Here is a 14,709-nt window from a genome sequence, read left to right as displayed (position 1 = left end):
GGGCCTTTTCCTAAGATTCTTTTGCTGATAATCCAGTCATGCTGTTCTCACACAAAGGCGAGTACTAGAAATAGGCATGTCAGGCTATGACACAGCCTTCCTCCTCCTTTGAAGGGGTAATGACCTTATTCAAGATGCTTTTATTAGGTCTACTCTGCAAGTTACCGGAGAAAAGTCATTGCATTTCATTCACACAGCCATGCTGCCACTGCCAGTCTGGGTGGTTCTTCCAAGTCTCGGTCAACCCCCGTTTTACATGGCTGAGGCGAGGTAAGAAGTTGGACAATGAATTGTAATAACCTGGCTGATTTCTTACTTTGATTTAAAAAAAAAACAAAACTAATCATTATTATTTTTTTCTGCCTGTAAAAGTAGTCATTCCGACTGTAGAAAATACAGGGAAAACATAAAGAATAAAATTAAAATCCCACAAAATATCATCGTTATTAAATTTTGGTATTTTTCCTTCTATATCTGAGTTAAGTTATCTTGTCCCACTGGATGGGTGGGACCAACAAAAGAATTTTCTTTTTCTGTTATGGCCAAATCTACTGTTTCAACCTGGGAGGATCTGTCAGTTTTCTCATAGTGTGCATCACAGAGTTTAAAACTACTTGGAAATACAGCCCAAGCTGGCTGTGCTTCTTCACCTGGTACCTGGCAGTCAGGACTAGAAGCTGGTGACACTTCTTTAATTAAAGAACTGAAGGAGGGAAAAAACAAAAACAAAAACAAAAACAAACAAAAAACAAACAAACAAAAAAAAACAACTGAAGGAGAAGTCTGAACCAACTTGAACTTCCTCTGCAACCTCAAGGGCACAGGTTTCTTTCGAAAGTATGAAAGCCACTGTCTGTAAGTTATCACCTTTTCTCTCACTTTCTCGTGGTTTCATTGACGTGTGATCAGCAGAGTTCACATCAGGCACCTCTTCAGGCTCAATTATTTCTTCCGCTGTCTCCTGAAGCTCTAAGCAGGGTAACGGGGCCTCCTGCTGCTGCTCCATTTCACCAGCGGATGCTTCTTCCCAGGGACTCGTGGGCGGTGATATGGTGAGAGTGAGGTCAAGGTCAGAATCCTCCTCTGATAACTCGAGGCTGACTTCCTCTCTATTCACAGATAGGCTGGTTTGTTTGGTAAATGCAGAATTAAATGTTTCAAAACTCATGTGTTCACTGTTTAGACCACTCTTGTCATTCTTTAGTTCTGAAGAGCCATCCGAAGCATTCCTCACTGATGGGATGCAGTCAAGTGAATCTTTTTCTTCCAAGGGATCAGAAGCTGACGATGAGACTACTTCTTCAAGCTGGGACGACTCTACAGTGTCTTCCGAAGAGATGCTGAAGAGACTCTGGGTCGACGGAAAACATTCTTGAGAGAGCTTCATTTCTTCTCTGGGTAACAAATAACTAGAACTTTTAACTAGTGATAATGCCTCTGTTACAAGGCAATTATCAGACGGCGATGGTGAGCCTGCAACAGCCTGCCCTTTCTGTAATGAACACATTTCTTTAGCAAGTATCTCTCTACTCACTGAGAAGGCACAAAGGTACTTAGCGCCTTGTTGTCCTGACATTGCCAGAGAGGGAACGTCCCTAAGACCCTGTGTCTTTTCAAATGCGGACACAGGATGTCTAAGGCTTGTAGCAGGTGATACTTGTTTAATCAACTCCACATTAAAGGGTGTAGGTTTATCAGCTCTGTTTACAACTTCTGTCTGTATCGGTGCATAGGCATTTTTTTCAAAACTGAATGTAACTCGTTCCAGATTAATCACTACATACTCCGTATCATCCTCCCCTTCCAAGGATGACTGACATTCTTTGATTATAAGGCTGCTATGCTGGATAAAGCCCTGCAAAGCACCTGTTTTTGTTTGCATTTTTGCATGAAAAACATCAACTTTGCTTTCAAGGGTGCTGTACACAGACTTTTGAAAAATCATTGACGGATTGCTGATCCCATCGTAAGTCCTGGCGAATGTGGACTGTGTGACAGTATCATTATAAGATGTCACCTGTGTGCCATCAAGTGGCTCAAAGGTTTTATCTTCAGCAGGAATAGAAGATCCATTAGTTTGGGTACTTCCAATGCTAGAAAGCACCAGATTAGAGGTCTCTAGTTTATCTGATGACTCTTGTTCGGCTTTCCCCCCAATTATCTGAAATGATAAAAGCAAAAGAAATAAATTAATTTAAAAAATCAAGGGCCAAATAGATCTTTTTTTCAAGCATTTACATATGTGAAGAACAGAACAGACAAAGATCAATTTTAGTTTGCTCTGTTCTTTTGAATCTTCATAGGGTAGAGATCAAGCAAATCCCTCTCTTCTTAGGCTTAAAATACCCCCCAAATACGAATTTGTTTTATCTAAATACACACACACGAGAACTCCAAAACTTTCTTAGTTGCACAGCCTTGTTTTTTTTGTTTTATTTTTAATGGACTTTTGGGAAGAAAAGTGGCTAGACCACTGGCAATTTAAAGACTTGAAAATGCAGACTGTTTGCTAAATAGCATCACTTAATTCAGAAATGCAGCAGTAGAGGAAAAAGTGCTCAATTAATTTAAATTATTTTTAGTAAGATTAAAAGATAATCTTTAAAGCAAAGAATAACTTATTTTAAACACCAGCTTTCAATTAGACTATAAATGCACTGTCATCTGGAATGTTCCCATGAGGAAACACTAATTATTATCTCTTGTACTCAGAATACACTGATAAGCAGCTTTCCCAAGGTATCAATCTCTATCCTGTTAAATAAAAGTCCCTTACCCCTTAGCTGTCTTCTTAGCTTATAACTGGACATAATCTCTCTCTCATTTTAATACCTCCCTATTCAACAAAGCAGCAGAAAACACAGTGCAGCTTGCATTAATAAACTCAACTAAAAGGACTGATTTAAACAGTACCAGAAAGGATTTAGCATAAACAGTAACAGAAATACCTCTGGACAATTTTGATAACCTCATAAAAAGGCTGTTTCTTTTCTTCTTTTCTTTAAAGGCTGAAGAATGGTCTTGTTCAGAATATGGTAAAGTGGATTGACCATACAGTTGACCTACACCTGTAGCTCTGGAACACTACGGCCACAGATTTCCTGCCAGATTTTGAAGCAGTCGTGTTGTAAGTCAGGACCTGTGTTTCAAATCTCTTGTTAAAAACATTTCTGCCTTAGTCAAAGAAAGACACTGACCTGAGCAATTGGCAGGGAGGAGCTGAGACTTGGTTTTAAGGGGACACGACTGGCCAGATACAAAGCGTAGAAAACTCTTGATGGCACACTCATTCTGAGAACAGTTCTATGACCCTCCCAATCGTACTGTGGCTGATAATGTTGGGCCATAGTCGAGAATCTCACCATGCCTGTGCTCTTAGTGAAATGAAAACTTTGATAATCCTAGTTTGCCCTAGAATAGGGAGTGGTACAGGATTTAAAGGTGTGTGCACCTTTAAAGTATGGGTACAGTATTCAAGAAGATGACGGAAACATATTTCTAAGTATATGCTATAGAAAGTGTTAGGAATCGTTAATTTTAACATTCTACTTTCTACTTAATACTCTTTCATGTTTGCAAGAAAATCATTCCTAATTGGACATTACTAAAGTAAGTTAATATATATTACCACGACCGAAAATACTTTATAAGAAACTAGTGTGTGTATAAATATATATGTAATAATTAAAATCTGCCTGACTAAACATAAATACTTTCTTATTCTAAGGTAGTGATTTTATGTATCTCTTTGAGAATAAGATGAAATTTATGAACCCCATCCTCAGAAAAAGAACGCATACACACGTAACATATATTTTATGTGTACACATATAAACACACACATATGTGCATATATATACATAAATACATCCACAGAATTAGACACTGAGAAACAGCTAGAGTGTCCAGATCTGAGTCTTGGCCGGACAATTTACTATGTGCCTCCAGGCCATTCTGTACTTCTCCATCCTCAGTCTTCTCACCTATAAGATGGGTGGCACGGTCCTTACCTCACCCGGCCGTGTGAGAATTAACTGAGCTAATGCGAGTGAAGGGCTCAGACCAGTCTCTGGCCCACAGCGTTCCACCAGTCTTCATTCTGATGAAGATGAGCATCTGCAGACACTCACAGACCCTCTGAGGCTCACCCCTGGACCTGCAAATCCCCACGGAAGCCCAGGTACAGAAACTCAATGTTAACACAGGCACTGAAGGTGCCCAAACCCATGTAAAATTATTCTGTAATAAATCTGCTCTGAAAGCTTAAAAAGGCAGGTATTTTGTCAATCCATTTACTTAGAATCTTGATACAACTTTTTAATTTGCTCCAATTAAAATTCGATTATCAGGCTTCCCTGGTGGCGCAGTGGTTAAGAGCCTGCCTGCCGATGCAGGGAATACAGGTTCGTGCCCCAGTACGGGAAGATCCCACATGCCACGGAGCGGCTGGGCCCGTGAGCCGTGGCCGCTGAACCCGCGCATCTGGAGCCTGTGCTCCGCAAAGGAAGAGGCCACAACAGTGAGAGGCCCTCGTACCGCAAAAAAAAAAAAAAAAAATTCGATTATCCGTCCTATCAGTTGAGAACAGTGAAATGAAACAAAGTGTATTTTTCATATTTACAAACAGTTATCTGCAGACTATGAGAGGTCTGGCATTTTATTTACTGTCTCAGGATTTGTTTTCTGTTTTGGTGGTACGCGGGCCTGTCACTGTTGTGGCCTCTCCCGTTGCGGAGCACAGGCTCCGGACGCGCAGCCTCAGCGGCCACGGCTCACGGGCCCAGCCGCTCCGCGGCATGTGGGATCTTCCCAGACCGGGGCACGAACCCGTGTCCCCTGCATCGGCAGGCGGACTCTCAACCACTGCGCCACCAGGGAAGCCCTCAGGATTTGTTTTTAAAAATATTTTTTAATATATTCAATTTTAGTTTCCTTTAAGGTTTATCAAAGATTTTTTATATTTATTATTACTGCATTTGATCCATAAACACTATTATAGGTAAACAGAATAAGTATTATTCACCTCTTTTAAAAGATAATAAGCTCAGAGAACAAGTAATTTGCCCCAAATCATACAACTAAAAAGCTACATAATTATGGTTGGCTCCCAGATCATCTGAGGCCTACGATTTTTTTCCTCCTTTTGTTTCTTCAATCAGGATGGTAGATAAGCTCCACCTGCAGACAATCCAGACTTTGTAAACTAAGTTTCTGGCATTCTAATCCTTTACATAGCTAGAGAATCCACTTTCCTAAAAGAAACCAATGCCTTGTTATGAATGTGATTTTACGTACAAAAAATATTTCTTCAAAAATAACACCAGCATTTACAGTATTCAGCTTTACCTACCTCATTATTACAGGAATAGATGAAATTCTGGCTTTCTGGGGTCTCTGGATGACCTGCTGTTGCAAACATTTCTTTCTGTTCATTCTGCACCCAAAGCTCCAAGCCTCTCACAGGCGGTGGTTTCATGAAAGGAAGCAGGGGGTCAGTGATTGGGAAGGACACTTTGGCAGTAGGACCTCTGGGAGCCTCATTAGTCTCCAACAGAGGGTCTACGGAGCACCTTTCCACACCGGAGGACTCTTCAATTTCACTGAATTCAAACGATTCTAACGTGCTATTTATGCACACGTATTTTGCTGGGTTGCTGTGTTCTACTACTTTTCGGGATGATTGTATGACTTTGTTTTGATTGCTATAAAACAGAGCTACCCACATATGAAGTAAAAGCTTCACTTCTTCCATGGTATCTGGTAAATCAGTATTCCAAGGCCTGAGATTTTAAAGAAAGAAGAAACCAAAATCATTGAAAATGACTGTTTTAGTTGATTATCTTATAAGTAAGTGCCTTAATTATTAACCTTAGTTTTTGTGTTCATTTTTATTTTAAAAATTACATGAACATGAAACAATGAGTAAAATAAAAATGAAGTTGATATAACAAATGATTACAGTGAATCTGCTTGGTATTATTCCCAAGTTACTGGATTTTACACACTTCCTTCTCCCTCCCCAGGGTTTAGCACAAGTATCCCTTCTCGCTACATTTATCTCAACAGAAAAGTTCATCCACTTTCATCCAGGGTCACTCCCACTCACCCGTGTAGTGCTCTGACTACAGTCTTCTCCAGGGGGTTGTTGGTATACTTACTTGCCGTCTAAGCTGAACACGTAATCTGCTTCCCATACGAAAGTGACCTTAAAGGAGCCGTCACAGCTGAATACGGTACGAGAGCGGCAGAAGTCCTGCAGGCTGGAGGGCAGCACCCCGCTCCTGCGCCTGAGCGCTGGGGCCTCGGAAAGCTGCTGCAGTGGGGAGGTGACCTGCTGATGCCGAAATGGCATCACTTCCCCCACTGGGGTTCCCGCTTCAGGGCCTTTTGTGCCATTCTTGGCAAACGCAGGGCCTGGGGCCCCTCTCTGCTGTAGATGCTTCTTTGAATGTTCTGCAAGGAGCAGGGCATAGGAACGCTCCACAGCAATGACAGAGCTTTGGCTTGCGTCGGAACTTTCTAGGGTTTCCTCGGGCAGTGCTGACTGGGCTTCTGCAGGGGCCTGAATGCCAGCAACCAAGCTTTCTTCCTCCTGGCTGACCGTGGGGTCTGATGTCAGATTACTCTTATCAGAGGAGGGCTTGGATGACGGTCCACCTTTTTGACTTTTAACTCTTCTATGATATTCATGGTCTGATGTACCACGCAAAGAATGTTCTTTAGAAAGCAAAACATCGTTCTGTGGCAATTCAGAGGAGCAGGGCAAGTTTCTGGGCTCAGAGGATGGTGTGGTAGAGGTAGCAGCGCTTAATGCAAGATCAGCCAACATATTTAGGGCCTGGGAGTCACAGTTGACAATGGAGTTTTCAGGTGGGTCTTCTGGAGCCACTGTGATATTTTCTGGTTGAGCTGTACTTATGCTAATAACATCTTCTTGACCATCTGAAATTTCTGATTGAAGCTGTGAAGAAGTTTTTCCTTTGGCTTCAGCATAAAAGAAAAAAAGACACATAACACTTGATTTCCATAGAATTAATTCTTTGTCATATTCCTATGGTTCAGTGAAAATCAACAGTTAAGTCAACATATTCAAGAAAAACCTCTTGATATGTTGCATAAATTGTATGTTAAATTTTTATTACCAGAGTGAGGTCTTGTCCAACTTCCTGATGTATTATAATGTATTTACCAAGGAACAAGTCTTAAGGAATGTGCATATTAATTTAAAAAGAAATCACCCTTCAAAACTGCATGTACTCAGGCTTCCCTGGTGGCGCAGTGGTTAAGAGTCTGCCTGCCGATGCAGGACATACGGGTTCGTGCCCCGGTCCAGGAAGATCCCACATGCCACGGAGCGGCTGGGCCCGTGAGCCGTGGCCGCTGAGCCTGCGCGTCCGGAGCCTGTGCTCCGCAACGGAAGAGGCCACAACAGTGAGAGGCCCGCGTACCGCAAAAAAAAAAAAAAAAAAAAAAAAAAAAAAACCTGCATGTACTGACCTACACACAAGGCATACTGCTCAGCTAAAGAAATATACAAAGAGAAAAAAACAAAAACAAGAAAACAAGACTCCTGCCCTCAGAGAGCTTACAATCTAGTGAGAATCTAAGAATTTCTAAGTTTAAAGTGTATATCATAGAAGGTTAATGTACTTTCTTAGAAATCATTTCCCTTGGCAAGTTATTAGAGAAACCACCTAAGTTCAAAATAGAGATGATTTTTAACCGTACTGATGTTTAATTATAATACGTTACGATACAAATAAAAAATGAGAAAAGTAAGAATATTCAGAATCGCCAATTAATTTCAAGTTTTAAAACTTCAGTTTCTGCATTAAAAACATTTCCTCTCTATTCTATCTGCAAAAAAGCAAATCTCCTCATCTACTGATAATTCTCCTTACAGCAGGTACTCAAATCTACCCACTGGCATTCGGTCAGAAAACTAACATTCTCAGGTGGTTTACTTGCCTTCTCAGGACTTTGATTCAGCCTTTTAAAATGTGATTATCATGAAGGACAAAGTTCTCAACAATACTGGGCAGTGAGTCCCTGTAGCAGGTGGCTGGATGGACAGAAAAGCCAACTGTGCTCCTCTTTATAATTAGCAGTAGCAGGTCTGAAATAAATTACTAACCTGTCTGCAAAGCCCAATGACAGTACATTTACAGAGAAAACTCTGGCCTATGAGGTCATCAAACAGAATGACAAGAGTGTGTGTATGGTGAGGAGGGTAAAATTAATCAACCACTGCCCAGTTTTTATTTAAAATATCAAAGCCCAACGGGGTGAGGTACGAGAAAGTGGCCCAAAGAGGGCTGTCTCGTGAACCCTCCGGGTGTACTGGAAACACATTCATTTTAGGATCTGATGTGTTTACTGACACTAAGTTCATTCTATCCTTAAATACTATGGTTCTTACACTGAGTATCACTATGAGGAAGGTCGAATCTAGAGAACACTGTATTGAGTCAAGAAAAAGGGTTCATTTTCATATGTGTCATTTCAGGTAAATCATTTAATAACTGACTTGCTAGAGGTTTTCAATTAATTAAAAATACAATACTGATCATCTATCTCTTTTAAGAAATATAGATAAAATGATGCCAAATAAATTATAAAAAATTAAAGAGTTCAGTAAATAAAAACTATATTGAAAACTTTAAAAAGGACAGAAAACCATTAGTTTCAGTAACAAAATGATTGAGCCTTCTTAAACTCTGATATTTCAAGTAAAAGAAATGAAGTGGATTAGCATGGGTGATTAAGAAATAAAAGAAAAAATTAACACATTATTTAAAAGGTGGTAATCTTAAAATTTTAACTTGGAATGTGGCTGCACAATATATACAGACACTTGCAATACAAATCGCCCTATTTCTGAATACCCATTCTGGAAACTTTTCATTTTCTGGGCTCACTTTTCTGCCAATGCCCAGTTGCACACCTCCTCCCACTAATCGATTAGCCTACAAGTATATAGAAGCCAATTCAGCACAAGGAATTCTAATGACAAGGCTGGGAATACAATGCATTATGTATGTATCTATACTCATCCTGTTTACAAACTAATTGGAAAGACAGGACCAAGACACACCAGATGATTGGAAAATAGTATGAATTAACTCTTTAACGTTCTCAAAAACCCAAAAAAGAAATGGAAAAAAAAGGAGAAATGAGTGCAGATCAGAGCATCAGGAAATGACTCCGGGTGGACTTAGCTGAGCAGAGGGGACTGCACAGGAGTGACAACAGGCGTGGTTCGTGTGGGTGGCACCATGTGCCTGGCAGGGAAGGCACGCATTGGGAAACGGCAGGAGAGAAATGTGCACCCGTGGGTAAGACCACCTCGTAACTGCCTGGGGAGACAAGCAGAGAGGCTGTGTTGGGTATGACTCTCTACAGGCTGTACGGTGATATGACTGAGGAGCTTTCAGAAAAATCTTCAGCCATAAACAACATTAGCGAAACTGAGGAAAGGGACTTCCCTGTGGTCCAGTGGTTAAGACTCTGCGCTTCCAATGCAGGCAGTGTGGGTTCGATCCCTGGTCAGGGAACCGAGATCCCACATGCTGCAAGGTGTGGCCGAAAAAATTTTTTTAAACAATGAGGAAAGAAAAAACCAAGCTCATCCATAATACCATCACCCCAACAAAACAAGAGTTTCTTTCCCTGAATTCCACTAAATTTGAGGCTTTTAAAAAACCTAAAGGTAGATGAGAGAAAGTAGAATCATGAGATTAGACAGAAAACTGATGGAAATACAGAGATATGAGGAAATGAAGGTTTTTCTAAACAAAAAACACCACCACACATACAACACAGTAGGACTCAATACCGAAGATACTGTAAAATGTATAGATTTTGCAGCTTGGTGGAGCTGCACTCTACTCAGAGAGACGGGTATGAAGAGGGACATGGAGCTGGGAGAAAAGTGAGGTCCGCGGTGATGAGGGAACGTGCCAGCAACGAGGAGGTTCCAGCAGGTGGAACACGGAACCAGCAGTCAGCTGCTGGCTCACAGAAGGAGACTTGGTTATTCACTTCCGCACAAGTAGAAGTAGAAAAGTAAAACTGCTTTTAAAATTAATTTAATGCCTTTTGAAACCAAGTACAGGGGCTTCCCTGGTGGCGCAGTGGTTGAGAGTCCGCCTGCCGATGCAGGGGACACGGGTTCGTGGCCCGGTCCGGGAAGATCCCACATGCCGCGGAGCGGCTGGGCCCGTGAGCCACGGCTGCTGAGCCTGCGCGTCTGGAGCCTGTGCTCCGCAACGGGAGAGGCCACAGCAGTGAGAGGCCCACGTACCGAAAAAAAACAAGAAAAAATACAAGTGAAATACAGGATTCGAGATTACTGACTGCTTTGAACCATGTCTTTACAGTTCCCTCTGGACAAACTTATAATATCTTCTATAACTGATTATGGTCCAGAAAAATACTGCCAGATGCTACCTGCTTGTGAATTTAGTCATTAAAAAAGGCCATTTATACTTTAACTCTGCTAAACAGTTCATGTTCAGGCTTTCTGCAGAATGAAAAGTAGGGTCTATTTAGTGAAGGTATGAATCTTGGCACTTTCTTATTTATTCACAATGGGAAACCAAGTTACTTGTCCTGTCAGTGTCTGAACTAAAGAAGACCACAAGAACGTGACAGATTTCAACTGATCTTATACTGTTTCAATATACTACTTTATAATCTCGATTAGTCTGTATTACGGTGCTGAAATTTACAGGAAGAGGACTTCTTACCAGGTTGTGGCTGCTTTCTGATTCTGGGATTCTGATTGCCTTTTACTATATTTTCCCTCTGTTTTTGTGGAGAATTCTTCACAGGTGGCTCAGCCCTTGGAACAGTTTTGACTGGAGATGTCTCTCGTTTCCTTGCCCTTTTAGCATTCGTTGACCCTGGAACATCTTTAGAAATAGGAGCTTCTTGGTTTTTCCAATCCAATTTGGTTGTCTGTACAAACTGTGCAGTCAGCACTTCAGCACCTTATGCAGAAAAGACACCGTTTTCTAAGGGGTAGGGGGCGCACATATTTATCAGCATAGCTTTCCTTTGATTTGTTTTGGGGGGAAACTTTAATAATGGGGAATAAAATATAAAATTTGGGGTATTTCATTAAAAGATTTTTGAACTTGCTAAGTGTTGGTCTATATCCCTAATTAGGATTAGGAGAAAAATATCAGAGTAATAACTTTATAGAAACAAGGCATGACTTAATTTTTAAAAAAGATTCCATAATCTTTGCTGACTGATGTGGCAGGTAAGGCTGAACATGCTAGTTCACAGCACAGGGTGACGGATAATTCAATTTACACAAAAGCGACACAGCTCCCATAAAGCCATATGGTTAAAACCATGATCACACTGTAGAGAAGAGACTGTAGGTTCACAAAGAGCCATCTTACATATTTTCCTTCACTACACCTAAATATCAAAGCTTTAACACTGCCTGAAAAATCATCTCTTAAGAGAAGACAGAGGAAGGTACATTGAAGAAAGTCCTCTTCTGATTTAACTTCCTATAAATCTATTATAATTGCTCATTTCTCTTACAAAATGCTCAGCTTTACTTCTCGCAGGGAAGGAAGGAAAGAACTAAAGGTGGGGGCACATGAGGAGAAAAAACTATTAACAACCTGCTTGTATCACACGCAGAAAGTGTTTCAATCCTTTAAGAGTTTAAAAAAAATGTTAATAAATGTTCCCTGTGAAAACGTTTTCCCCATTGACGATATAAAATAATCACACGTGTGAATGTTTGCAAATATTTTAAAATCACGTTATATGGAAAATACTATTTCTAATTGATTGAGAACAGAAAACATATTAAACAGTTTCAGAATGTGATGGTTATTAGTGAAATGTAGAAAAGAGACCAGTTTCATTTTATTCTTTTGAAGGTTAGAAAAATAAACGGTTTTTTAAAAAAGCTTTTAGACTCTCTTAATGTTGTACATTTCCCTGGGTCTAATTATTTTCTTCCCTACTAAACTATCAAAGGCAATAAAGCAGCAGTTTTGTTTTTAGAGTAAGACTTCTGATTTTATACTGGTTACAATTTCTAAAATTTTTAGCATAAAAAAAGGCAAAATATAAGTCAAGCAGGAAAACTGTTAAGACTAAATTAAGAAGAGAAAGAAAATAAGATGAGATGATCAAGACTAGGGGAAGCGTAACATCTGCACGGGCGGGAGGGGAACATCTCTCACAACCTAGGTCCTGCGAGGAAAAGGAGAAACACGAAACAGGTGACCCTGCACGGACTGCCCTGCTTATTTGCATCACTCAATGACATGTTTCTCAAGCTGCATGCAATAACCCATGGGTGTATTATAAAATAAACTTAATGGGCTGCAACCAGAATTCTTTGTTAAATGAAACAGAAGATATCAGATTGTATTACACATAGTTAGGGTAAATGCTTCCTGAAATTTCTGTTTCAGTAATGTATGAATTTGTGTGTACTGGACTACAATATACAATGTATTTCTTTTCTATTTTTTTTGAGCTTTTGTGGTATTATATTTAGTCATCTTGGCTGGTTTAATCACATCGTTGTTGTTGTTCATTTTTTGGCCACACTCTGTGGCATGTTGTGTCTTAGTTCCCTGACCAGGGACAAACCCGTGCCCTGTGCACTGGGAGTGTGGAGTTGTAACCACTGTACTGCCAGGGACATCCCTAAAACATATTTCTTATAGTGGATGAAATTAGCACACTTGAGAAACAGTGACAACATATATGTTGAATTATAGGTAATTTATTTAATACCTTTAAAATGGTTCATATAGAGAGAAACCCAATATGGTTGGCCTGGAATTTGTGAGGAAATGTAAAGTGTGAGTTGCTGCTTCATACTGCCGTTCTTTCTACCACCCTCCTAAACACACACACACACACACAATTTCTCAAACTATAATTGGCCAGAAATAACTACTTGTTAAACCACAGGGTAAAATCTTAATTATCTAGGATCCTGGGGATCCACACACCTCCAGTGTTTCTTCTTTAGGCATCAGAATTTTAAAATTCAAAATACTATAGATAGGGTTGGCAAATTTTTTCTGTGAAGGGCCAGACCTCAGTCACAGCCGCCCACCTGTGCCAGCACAGTGAAGTACAGAGACAACAGGTAATGCCTGAGGGACCCTTTGGCCCAAGTCTGCTCACCTCTTCGCTAAGGGGTCATAGAGCATAAGTTCCCTAGTTTTAAACAAAATACACCACACATAATCTGAGATGACTCTAAGCCAAAATTGTGTTATTTGTCGTGCTCTGTTCACTGAAGTGCATTTGACTAACATTAAATGGCTCTGGACGCTGATTCTCTCTCAGTTTTCAGGGGGCAACAAAACCACTTGAGGAACTGTTTCAATATATATGTCTCGAGGCCACTGGACCTTGTTTCAGTAGGTCTGTAGTAGGATCCAGACGACCACTTTTAAAACACACAAAGGATTAGAAATTCTGCCCCAGGATGCTCTAGTTCTGGGAGAGTCCAGGCACTTTCCCCCCTCTTTAAACATGTTCAGGCTATCACTTATCAGTTTTTGCCATCTGTTCTTAGTGTGCCTGATTTTAGCAGATCCTCTTCTTCCACTCGAATTTGTCCGAGGACAGTTCAGAAAATGAATGACCTTATTTCTTAGACAGGTAAGTAAATAACTGAGTGATGATTTGAGCAGTTTTACAAGTGAAATACAAGCTTTTGGTGGGTGGGCTTTTGTCCTATTTCTTGATTTTCATGTCATCTAGATTAGCGCTTCTCCAACTTTAGCATGCACACAGATCACCTGGAGAGAGCTAACGGACACTGTCAAGCTACAGTCCAGGATGGTCACACAGGAACAGGGTTAACACACAACAGTTATTACTAATTGCTCATCTGAAAATCCATACAGACCATGCTTACCGTTTTCTCTTTTCTGACGGAACTTGAGAGCTGTGCGAGAGTCTGGACGCTTCTTTGCTCCACCACGAGTTCTTCTGGGAAAGGGACGGCACAACTTCACCCTTTTACTCTGTACCACGGGCAGCGTGCCTGCTTTTCTCTTACGCTGAACTCTCAGATTTGATGCGGGACTTAATGGGACCAGAGTTCCCTGCCTTGTTTTAAACATCTCTTCAGAATTCTTTTGTGTTTCTGTTTCTTTTCTTACTTCTGCCGCTGAGTTGTGAAATTCAGCACCTGGAGTCATAACTAAAGAAAATCCAGCATCACAAATTCCATCTGAAATACCTTATTTCTTGGACAGGTAAGTAAATAACTGAGTGATGATTTGAGCAGTTTTACAAGTGAAATACAAGCTTTTGGTGGGTGGGCTTTTGTCCTATTTCTTGATTTTCATGTCATCTAGATTAGCGCTTCTCCAACTTTAGCATGCACACAGATCACCTGGAGAGAGCTAACGGACACTGTCAAGCTACAGTCCAGGATGGTCACACAGGAACAGGGTTAACACACAACAGTTATTACTAATTGCTCAGCTGAAAATCCATACAGACCATGCTTACCGTTTTCTCTTTTCTGACGGAACTTGAGAGTTGTGCGAGAGTCTGGACGCTTCTTTGCTCCACCACGAGTTCTTCTGGGAAAGGGACGGCACAACTTCACCCTTTTACTCTGTACCACGGGCAGCGTGCCTGCTTTTCTCTTACGCTGAACTCTCAGATTTGATGCGGGACTTAATGGGACCAGAGTTC

At 40.7% G+C, this 14,709-nt stretch overlaps 1 pseudogene; it reads right to left on the bottom strand.

Moving 5' to 3' along the window:
• Positions 1–6,072: 6,072 nt before the first annotated feature.
• On the bottom strand, positions 6,073–11,025 carry LOC149748624 (protein TASOR 2 pseudogene; annotated as a pseudogene).
• Positions 11,026–14,709: the final 3,684 nt, after the last annotated feature.

Source organism: Delphinapterus leucas, chromosome 8 (genome assembly GCF_059928025.1).
Source record: "Delphinapterus leucas isolate spDelLeu-1000000601 "Yukka" chromosome 8, BTC_Dleu_Yukka2, whole genome shotgun sequence".
Lineage (NCBI taxonomy): Eukaryota > Metazoa > Chordata > Mammalia > Artiodactyla > Monodontidae > Delphinapterus > Delphinapterus leucas.
The sequence above is the reverse complement of the archived record's forward strand: the minus strand, read 5'-3'. Positions and strand labels throughout refer to the sequence as shown.